Raw genomic sequence first — 11,264 nt, forward strand, 5'->3', positions numbered from 1 at the left:
CACTTGGGCTATATAAGCCTGTGTATTGTGTATATCCTTTAGAACCCCCCCCCCAGACTTGCTTAGTAAATACCTATGAACCAACTCCTGTCTTCAGTGTCGTTATCTACACACGGACACGGAGGGGGGGCGGGGGAGGGGGCGGGGCGGAAGGGAGGGGGGCAGGGAGGGGAAGGGGGGGAGGGAGGAAGGGAGGGCTTGAGGCTGAGAGACGGCCACGCCCGGTTGCCGGGGTAACCCTGCCGCGCCGCCCCGCTCTGCACTCTCGAGAGCCCCGCTCTCGAAGCCCCAGCCGCGCCACCCCGCACTCCCGAGAGCCCCGCTCTCCGAGCCAGCCCCGCACTCCCGAGAGCCCCGCTCTCCAAGCCCCAGCCGCCCCGCACTCCCGTTGCCGGGGTAACCCTTCCCGCTGACCATGGCCGAGATCCGCACTCTCGAGAGCCCCGCCCCCCCCCCCCACCCGAGCCGAGCGCGGAACAGAGTCTCACCTGCTCCTGCTGCGCGCGCACCCTGACCCTCGTGGCTGATGCCGTTGCCCCGGGTAACGTGACACCGGGGGGGGAGGGGGGTGCTGAGGAGCATAGCAGCAGCCCAATTACCTAGCTCGGGCCTGGCTGGGCAAGAAAGGCCCAGGCTTTCAGGCCTAAGAAAAAAACGGGGAAAGGTAGGAAAAAGAATCTTCAGGTTAGATAAAATATTTACAAATGAGTGATTTATTTTAAAACAATTTAATAAATTCAATTTTATTTTGCTGGAAATGTATATTTGAAAAGAAAGATGCAGAAAGCAGGAAAAAGAATGGAAGCAAGATGGCGGCTACTCACCTCGGTTCAGAACGATAAGGCCCGCCCACACACGCACCGATTGGCCCGGTGGCACACGCCAGCAACCCAGCGTACGATTGGTCGAGCTTGAGGTCACTCTGTCGCTAATGAGCGGATAATGAGATGCTAATGAGCGGAATGTTAAGGTTTTTCGGATACCGCGGGCGCGATTTTAGCCCGGCCGAAACGTAAATACGCTTAAAACCGTTTTGGAAAGGTAAGCTTTCTTTTGATGTAACGCACGCGTAGGTACGCCCTGTAACTTTCGAGCGCATAGCCGCCCAGACGCACACCTGCAGACAGACAGAAGGACAGACAGACAGAAGGACAGACAGAAGGACAGACAGAAGGACCGATTTATATATATAGATAAATAATTAATTCCAATATTACATTAACAAAGTCAAACTAATCACCCTTTGCATTCCCTTAGTGCCTGTTTTACGTGTTCCTTTGCCTATTCTAGTGCTCCCAAGCAGTGCTACCCCAGTGGCTGCTGCATGGCTGGTGTAAGGCTGCTGACTTTCCATGGGGGACACTGCAGATGGTGTTGCAGGACGATCTCGAGCAGCTCTGGACCTAGAAGGCCCGGCTGAAGCCTACACCACCTCAGCATGGGTGGCAGCACTGGGCTGGCTGACTGACAAGCAACTGCAATGGCACTGGCGGAGTGGCAGTGGAGGAAGTGCAAATGCTGTCATCCTGAGAGAACAGCAGGTTCTTGCTCCACGGAACCACTGCCATTCCCCCGGGGCGACGCCTCTGCATTCCTAGCCATCTGTTGGAGAACAGATTGCTGGACTGCTGCGAGACCCTGCAAGCCCCTTTCTACACTCTTAAACCCAGCTACGATCGCAACAGTCTGAGCTTGCATGGCAGCAAGCTGAGCTTGCATGACAGAAGTCTGAGCTTCCACTGCAGCACTCAGACTTTGGGTCACTTCCGCTTGTGCTGCAATAGAACCTGCGACATCACCCATCACACCTAACCTCATGGTTGGGTCCACAAGTGCTCTAATGGAGTTGCCCATCACTTCTATTGTGGAAATTATGGGCTCCAAGCACCGCGCAAAAACCAGTGCAATGTTGGAGCCAGACTCTTCCATGCTTCTTGACAGTGACAAGAGGCTCTCTGGCAGGCCTGCCATTGCACCAAGCATTTCTGTGTGCGTGCCCATCACCCTTCTTCTGAAGGCCGCCCCATCGAATTCCTCAATTGGGGTTAGCACATAGCAGAATGAAATAACTTAGCTACTGAGTTACATTAAGAATGATTGGCAGCTTACATAGATGATCAAAGGCTGTGGCACAACCATATTTTGGGTCACATGTTCCTTTCCTAATTAAAGGGGAAAGAAAGTTAATTTTTGGAGCTGCAGGCAACCCTGTAAAGGCAAGTTTTGCTCCCAGCTGGGCCACTCTGTGATATCTCCCCCTGCATCTGGGAGCAGCCCCTTTGAAAACAATTTGGAGTGGCATGAAAATGCCTTCAGAACTGCATAGCCCTGGAAAAACACAGTACTAATATTGGGACTCCCTGCAGCTCAGGAAATTATTATTGAAAAATTAAATAAACTTTGGTAAATATATTTTTTCTGTATAAAATTAAATAATACTTTGAACAAAAAGTACTACATTTGGGCTTTCATAAGGTCACAAGATAATTATGGTTCAGGAAGGCAAGTTGACCTATCTTAGTTCATCCATCCAGTTGACTGTAAGCAACCCCCCCCCCGACCCCACCACCACCATTGCAGCATATTCAATTGTTTCTTGAATAATTTTAGGATTTCACTTTCCATTGAACAGTTGGTACCATTCTCACCTCTGAGTCAGAAGAAGATGTGGGTTCAAGTCTCACTCCAGAGACTTGAGCACATAATCTAGGCTGACACTCCAGTGCAGTACTGAAGGAGTGCTGTACTGTCGGAGGTGCTGTCTTTCGGATGAGATATTAATCCGAAGCTCCGTCTGCCCTCTCAGTTGGACGTAAAAGATCCCATGACACTATTTCAAAGAAGATCAGCGGAGTTCTCCCCGGTGTCCTAGCTAATATTTATTGCTCAACCAACATCACTTCGTAGCGAGAGGGTTCGAGTACAGGAACAAGGATGTCTTGCTGCAGTTGTACAGGGCCTTGGTGAGACCACACCTTGAGTATTGTGTGCAGTTTTGGTCATCTTACCTGAGGAAGGATGTTCTTGTCATGGAAGGAGTTCAGCGAAGATTCACCAGGCTGATACCTGGGATAGCAGGAATGACGTATGAGGAGAGATTGGGTCGATTGGGCTTATACTCGCTGGAGTTTAGAAGAATGAGAGGGGATCTCATTGAAACTTATAAAATTCTGACAGGACTGGACAGACTAGATGCAGGAAGGATGTTCCCGATGGTCGGGGAGTCCAGAACCAGGGGTCACAGTCTAAGGATAAGGGGTAGGCCATTTAGGACAGAAATAAGGAGGAATTTCTTCACCCAGAGAGTGGTGAACCTGTGGAATTCTCTACCACAGAAGGCAGTAGAGGTCAATTCATTAAATATATTCAAGAAGGAGTTGGATATATTTCTTAAGGCTAAAGGGATCAAGGGGTATGGGGAGAAAGCAGGGACCGGGTACTGAATTTGGATGATCAGCCATGATCTCATTGAATGGCAGAGCAGGCTCGAGGGGCCGAATGGCCTACTCCTGCTCCTATCTTCTATGTTTCTATGTATCACTAAAATAGATTATCTGATCATTATCACATTGCTGTTTGAGGGACCTTACTACGTGCAAATATTCTGACGTGTTTCCTACATTACATCAGTGACTACACTTCAAAAGTATTGTAAAGTGCATTAGGATATCCTGAGGTCGTGAATGGCGCTATATAAATGCAATCAGGTACAGAACGAGAAATACAGAGGGGGAAAGGAATTAAGATTACGAGAGCGAGAGAAAAGAGACAAAGGAAAAGTTATTTAAAAAATTAAATTAAAAATTTTACATTTAAAAAATCTCCAACAATTAAAATCTGAAGGAATGAGACTCCACACTTATAATAGCTAATTTTCAGTGCCAGAGAGGTTGATTGGCAGTAATTAACACTTATCACGTTGGTAAACGGGTACTTAGACTTGAAATGACAAGACTTAACATTCTGTGGCGAGTTTAGTTCATTTCTACCACTCAAATACAGCAACTTCACTCCATTCAATGCATTTCAATGGTGAGGCAGACAGCGAGATGCTGTTTTCGTGAATCTAACAGTGGAGCGGCGCATCTCGGACAGCAACTTTTGGATATCCATGTTTCATCTCGCATCTGCCCTCGAATGACGTTGCTGTACCGTTTGTACATAAACAATGGTGAGCGCCATTAACCTCACCGTTATTTTGACAGCAAATTCTGGCCCGTCATAGCCAGCTATCTAAGGCCTGCTGCAGTGATTTTCCTCCCTCCCCAAGGCAGACTCCACAACCAAGGTAGGAATTCCACCAGGAGCCCACCAAAATTATTTATGTGGTTATTTAATCAGCCAGGGGCAGGCCTTTGGCAGAACTCCCACCCAGCTGAAGATGCACTGGGATTCTGCCATAGTGGAAAATTCTAGCCACATACTCTTGATTGATGCAGATTCAGCTAAAGGTGAGGTTAAAAAAAAATTGGGAGTGTTAATAGACTAACTTAGAATGTCAGGTCAGTGTGGGACAACAATCAACAAAGTGAAGGTGCAGGTGCCTCTGTTGTGCTTCTATAGTTGTTGTCTGCCTGCCCCAAATATAAAAATTACCCCATCCACGTTATTTGAGATGGGTGGTGGGGTGGGGAGGGGGGTGGTCAATGGCACTGTGGGAGTACCTTCACCACACAGACTGCAGCGGTTCAAGAAGGCGGCTCACTGCCACCTTCTCAAGGACAATAAATGCTGGCCTTGCCAACGGCGTCCACATCCCATGAACGAATTTTTTAAAAAGTTGGCAGATAGAAGTTCCTTCTGCCACAATTCCAGTGTTCGAGTGGGAACCCAGCCATTTCAGGTCCTATCTTTTAACGTAAATTGATGCAGGCATTTGTGGGGGAAAAAAGCTAACAATATAAGACCCCCAAAATTCAGACAAGAGTAACTGAATCTTTAAAAGACGTTCTGTAATCTGCAGATAATCAAAACTTTGTAAAGAGTTACAACAGTAATTATTTACACTGTGGCCTTAGTGCTGCATGTTACTACTAGTCACTCTTTTGTAGTTACAACCTTAATTGTCACTAGTGCTGGACCAGAGATGTTCTCCAATGTTTACTTGATACTTCTGACTGCATCAGGCTCACAAGTGTTGAGTTTATTCATGTCATCTGTCTCATTACCAGGTATCGTGACTACAGAAATGAACATGACCAGCAGTATACTGTCCAGTTCTGGCACATTTTCGCTGCTCGTTTGGCCTTTCTTCTTTTATTTCAGGTAAATAATAGCTCTTCTCTGTACAGTAAACTTACGCTGTAATGAGTACCAGGACCCTGAGACTCCTCACCACTTTTATCATTTCTGCGACCTAAAGGCAAGGCAACTCTGTTTACTCAGCTACAAATTGCAGCAGAAGTCATTACTACCAATGTGCCCAGAACTATAATTCCCTCACTCCCAGCAGTGGTACAGCTATCAGGAGAGGTATTGCTGCTCTAAACCTGCCCTGCATAGCAAATAAGAGCCCCCAGGAGAAAATTGCAGCAGATTAGTGATGGAATCATGTGGGTGGATGTTATGCCCGCTCTACTGCTAACCCACCACAGAAGGAGAACTGAGCTCTCGATCGCTATATAGTTCAGTTAATCCTCTATGGTACGATGTCCACTAAACAGTAACAAATATCTCTGTACAGCCCAATCAGTGTGAGGGTTTGTATTTTATTGGCTATTATATAAGTAATTCGGATATGGTAAGGTGTTTTGTTGTGCAAACACAGTAAGAGTATCAAATGAAACAACTGTTTTCATTTCCATTTCAGAATATTGCTGTTTCCATCAAGTACCTTATATCTTGGTTTTTCCCTGATGTCCCAGTTTCAGTGCGAAATGAAAATCTAAATAAAACATACGACCGATTAAAGGAGGAGCTGAGGTAAGTTTTTGCTACACTGAGCTGCTATGAGATCTGGGGCTCTAACAAGTAGTCCTTTTTTAGGGAGCACATAACTGTAACAGTGTGACCACGGCCCCTGTCTAGCTATTTGGGTGGTTCAGGCAGACTTTGAGTGACACTGGTATAAATGCTGAGTTACCTTGACCCTTGATGTGACAGCGGCATGTGTGCTGTAACTACAACCCTGGTGTGACGCCTGTGTTGATGTAAACACACCCTGGCATTGCATCAATGTCAACACAGCCCTGGTTTGGCACTGTGTTGATGTAATGTAAACACGGCCCTGGTATGGCGCCATGTTGGTGTAATGTAAACACAGCCCTGGTATGGCACTGTGTTGGTGTATTGTAAACACAGCCCTGGTATGGCACTGTGTTGATGCAATGTAAACACAGCCCTAGTATGGCACTGTGTTGGTGTAATGTAAACACAGCCCTGGTATGGTGCCATGTTGGTGTAATGTAAACACAGCCCTGGTATGGCACCATGTTGGTGTAATGTAAACACAGCCCTGGTATGGCACTGTGTTGATGCAATGTAAACACAGCCCTGGTATGGTGTCATGTTGGTGTAATGTAAACACAGCCCTGGTATGGCACCATGTTGGTGTAATGTAAACACAGCCCTGGTATAGCACTGTGTTGGTGTAATGTAAACACAGCCCTGGTATGGCACCATGTTGGTGTAATGTAAACACAGCCCTGGTATGGCACTGTGTTGGTGTAATGTAAACACAGCCCTGGTATGGCACCATATTGGTGTAATGTAAACACAGTCCTGGTATGGCACTGTGTTGGTGTAATGTAAACGCAGCCCTGGTATGGCGCCATGTTGGTGTAATGTAAACACAGCCCTGGTATGGCACTGTGTTGGTGTAATGTAAACACAGCCCTGGTATGGCACTGTGTTGGTGTAATGTAAACACAGCCCTGGTATGGCACTGTGTTGGTGTAATGTAAACACAGCCCTGGTATGGCACTGTGTTGGTGTAATGTAAACACAGCCCTGGTATGGCACTGTGTTGGTGTAATGTAAACACAGCCCTGGTATGGCACTGTGTTGATGCAATGTAAACACAGCCCTGGTATGGCGCCTATGTGGCTGTGGTGATATAAGCTGTTACAGCTTTATGACATCTGAACCTTGATATTGTAAAACAAAGAAAGACTTCAATGTAAGTAACGCCTTACTATATTTCTCAAAATGCCTTGAAGCGCCTCACACACTGAATCCCTTTGCAGTGCAATGACTGTTATGTACACAAATAAGGCAGCCATTTTGCACACAGCAAGGTCTTACCAGCAGCAATGAGATGAATGACTATTTAATCTGGTTTTGGGTGGTATTGGTTGAAGGAAAATTATTGCCCAAGATACTCGGAGACCTTCATGCTGTTCTGATAGGAAATAAAAATTGTGAGCGATTTATAACGGGCGGCTGATCCAATATCAGAAAAAATACTTATATTGCTTAAACCTTTTGAAATTACTCAAAATATTTTTTTTCCTTTAGTGTGATAGCAGTGAGAAGCCCAGTACCTTCACTGAGTGAGGTGCCGACACATCATTTACCTGTGTGAAAGATGTGAAAATAAAGATAATGCACCAAAGACGTTTGCTAGAGAAGGCTGACCGACAACGTGCCTGATAAAACTTCGATATTACTGTACTAGATTAAACACACTGTATGAAGCGAAGATGAGTTTTGAAGAAAAATTACATTTCACACAGCTGAATCTTGTCGGTGAAGGATATACAGTACTATCAAACTGGGCTGCAGCCAAAAGAAGCAAGATCTCTTCATTCAGTTTGACACAAATCAAGCTGATCACCGTTCACGTTTCTTCATGGTCAGGTTTAATGTGTTCTTAAATTCTAATACTAATGCAGATCTGACTTGTAACAGGAACCCTTCACTAGAGCACTCTGACACACCTCAATTTTTAAATTAATTCAACAAATCCAAGAGGTTATGAATGCACGGTGGGTATCGTCCTAGAGAGCCTGTCAGACCCCAGCCTGGAAAAAGGTAGTTGTGAGCATTGTCAGTTCCCAGCCTGGAAAATCCCAGAGGTTGTTTGCACCCAACTTGGAAAATCCTAGTGAGCTCAGGAGGCCCAAGTTTGGAGAATCCTTTCGAACTGTCAATCCCTGGAATTAATTGGACCTGTAGTAAAATAAGACTAAATTCTAATGTTCCTAAAACCAAATTATTTTTATGTGGCTATACTGGTACTCAAGTGCTCTCCCCTAGCCTCTGATTACAACAAAAATCGGAAAGGGGGAAAAGGGACGTTGAAACAACAACCTGTGGATAGCACGTGCTGGTGTCCCAGTTGAGGCTGCTTTTGGTTTTATTACTGTTTACTGATGCAGAAGCTCTGCATGTGATCTGCAGTAGCACAAACATCACCCTTACACCCAAAAGAGATACCTATACCATGTGTGATATCCTTTCTTCCACATACTTCTGATTGGTTGGCTTTTGGCCATGCTATGTTTCAAAAGAACTATGGAAATACTGGGTAGCCAAGTATAATTTAATTTTAATTTATTTGCTCTTGGCATGTGACATCACTGGCAAGGCAGTATTTATTACAATCCAACAGCTTTCATGGTCATATTTTCCTTGTACATAATTGAGAAAAATTGTGTGACTGGCACTGTCATCAAAACTCACCCAAACAGACATCGATTGCATACAGGTGGAATCAAGGTCCTTGTTAGCCTATGGAAGGTACTCAGGCTCCAGAGACAGGCTGTTTCCATGCACATCAGTATTTCTGCTGTGTTTTTAAAACTTTTTTTTAGTTTTATCCTCCCTTGAAAGCACTGTGTCTTGGTGGTGTGTAGTTTCATGGGTAGAAACAGCATCTTTGCCCAAGTGATCATTCTTCATGTGTTAGCACAGAAAGGGGATGTCTGCAGAGAATTCAATCATGGAAGGCATCACATCCAAGCCTGATCCTGCCCTCACCTGGTGTCCACACATGCACTTTCCAGTCAAAGTCACTGGGTTGCAGTCAGTAACAAGAACCCTGGGCACTAAGACCAGTTGTATCTCCCAACTGCTAACTTGATTGAGATCATCTAACTCAGCACAGATTGGATATCAAACCTGGGACCTTCTGGTTTGTATGGCTTAGTACTGCAATAGAGTTGCCCTTGCTCATTGGGCCATGGGAGCGGGTGGGGATGATGAGCTTGAAATTTTGCCGTTGAAGTGCATGGCATTGTACGTTGAAGAAACATTGCTAATTAATTCTGGTTCAGGAGGCAGAGAATTTGCAGGCTCCTCTGACCCTTCAATATACACTCTGACAGATTGAAAGCATCAATCAGATTTGTGTCATGTTGATGTCATCCAAAAGGCTTGGTTTTTCTCTTTTATCAGTGCCAGCAGTGAGTTTTTCTGTATACCTCAACACTATAGGCTGAGTTACCTGATCTCAACTAGAACAGTAATTGGCTTCAGGTCTAGGTAGGGAACAAAAATAGCAGCCATGGCTCCTGCTCCTGAGTGCTATGTAGGGGCCCTTTGCTGGAAAATACAAGTGTAGGGATGGCAGGAGAAGACAAATTGGGCTCATTTGGGAAACCTCTTACAGTCAAATCAGCTGTCAACACTTAGGGTTGGATTTTCAAGGAAATCAGTTGGGGAGGCACACTGCTGCATTCTCACCTGACCTGATCTGCCTCAGCATGGAAAGCCAGCTTTCTGCATGTAAATGATGATAGGGAGGTGGGGTCTGTAAACCCACCCAATTGCTTTCTATTCTGGTGCTGCTACTCAGAGATTACCAGGAGAGGAGTGGGGTTAGACCCGGGGGAAGTGGCACAAGGCCCGTCAGTTTGTTGATAGTAGCCATATCTCACTCCATAAAGGCCCCAAGCACTCAAATTTTGAAGGCATCGGTCCAGTCTGGGGCCTTCATTGAAAAAAATTCCCAAGTCTTTCCCAAGGGGTGCTTCTGTTCCCTTTAAATGGGCTCCCCACTCTACAGCGGTTGTCCCACACCAGCACCTCTGCATCTTCTTTGATGGTGGCGGGCTCCCTGTTTGTAACAGACATCCCATTAGGAGCTCATCCTACCTAAGTAATGACCTCCAACCTAGGAAAATGGTACAGGTCAAGGTGGTGGACAGACCCTCCTCTGACAGAAAGAGGAAAATCCAACCCATATTCTCTATGCTTACACATGTAGAATGGCGAACTGGGATAAGCCCTGGATGGAGCATACTGCCATTGAAGAAAATTTTGAAATAAAAATATACTTGTTGAGTGTAAATAACTGTTCTTCGTCCAAACTGGACTCTATTTAAATTGTGATTTCATCCTTGATTGGACATGTTGGTAAGATTAAGTTTTTGAATATTGCTGGAGTTTGGATGTTAATTTCCTAAGCATTTCTGCTGTTTTGTGTCAATTTACTTGGCTTGTGATTTCTACCGTGTCAATTTACTTGGCTTGTGATTTAAAGCTTTGTATGGAAACTGCAATCTCACTTCTCAGTACTGTTTTTAAAAAATTGGATTTACATTCCAGGTTTTTGCTATAATCGTTATTATAGAATATACAAAATATGATGATAAAGCAGCAAGTACAACTAACGTTTGAACAATATAAATGTACGACTGCTCTATTTTTGGGTCTCTTCGATTTTGATTCTTGTATCTCAGGTCACTCTCATATCTTCAAGAGTGTATATCCTTGCCTTGAGGTCTAGATAAGCTTTCAATAGTGTGCCTGGGAAACCAGCAACAAACCCTGTAGCTACTCAACTTATGAGCTGTTTTGAAAACTAGACAATTATATCAAACCTCACTAATTTTAAAATATGAAGTAAATTTATTTTACAAAAGTTGATCTCCCATTGCATTGTACATGGAGAGTCAAGACTAAGTGCAATTTTTAAAATTCATTTCTGGGATGTCGCCGGCAAGGCCAGCACTTATTGCCCATCCCTAATTACCCTTGAGAGGGCGGGGGGAGGGTAGCATAATGGTACACTCATTACATTGTGGTGACAACTCAACATTTTAAATATATAACTAGTTAATCTCTTGTGGGGCTGCAACAACACTTTTCAAGTCAAGCAGGGTTAGAGGGTGGGGAGATAACTGAACCAAAGCAGGGGAGAGAAGAGAATGATGGGAGAGAGATAGAGAGGATAAGAAAGGGGGCAGGATGGGGTGATGGGGAGGAGAGCATGTAGATGGGAACTGAGGATGGAGTGGGGGAGAAGGGAGAGGAAAGAGGGAGGGAGAAGTGAGAGGAAAGAGGGAGGGAAATGAGGAGGAGGAGAGGCTGGGTGTGGGGAA

At 45.1% G+C, this 11,264-nt stretch overlaps 1 pseudogene across 1 annotated transcript in view; it reads left to right on the forward strand.

Annotated features, from left to right (window-relative positions):
• Positions 1-10,585, forward strand: part of LOC147106660 (anoctamin-9-like) — a 244,948-nt pseudogene extending 234,363 nt beyond the window's left edge. The window contains exons 23-25 of the transcript XR_015081081.1: positions 5,172-5,265; positions 5,810-5,922; positions 7,456-10,585. The product of XR_015081081.1 is annotated as an anoctamin-9-like (transcript). The remainder of the gene's footprint in view (positions 1-5,171; positions 5,266-5,809; positions 5,923-7,455) is intronic.
• The last annotated feature ends 679 nt before the right edge of the window (positions 10,586-11,264 follow it).

This window comes from Somniosus microcephalus, chromosome 15 (assembly GCF_052327205.1).
Source record: "Somniosus microcephalus isolate GS21.2 chromosome 15, FLI_Smic_1.0, whole genome shotgun sequence".
In the NCBI taxonomy this organism is placed as follows: domain Eukaryota; kingdom Metazoa; phylum Chordata; class Chondrichthyes; order Squaliformes; family Somniosidae; genus Somniosus; species Somniosus microcephalus.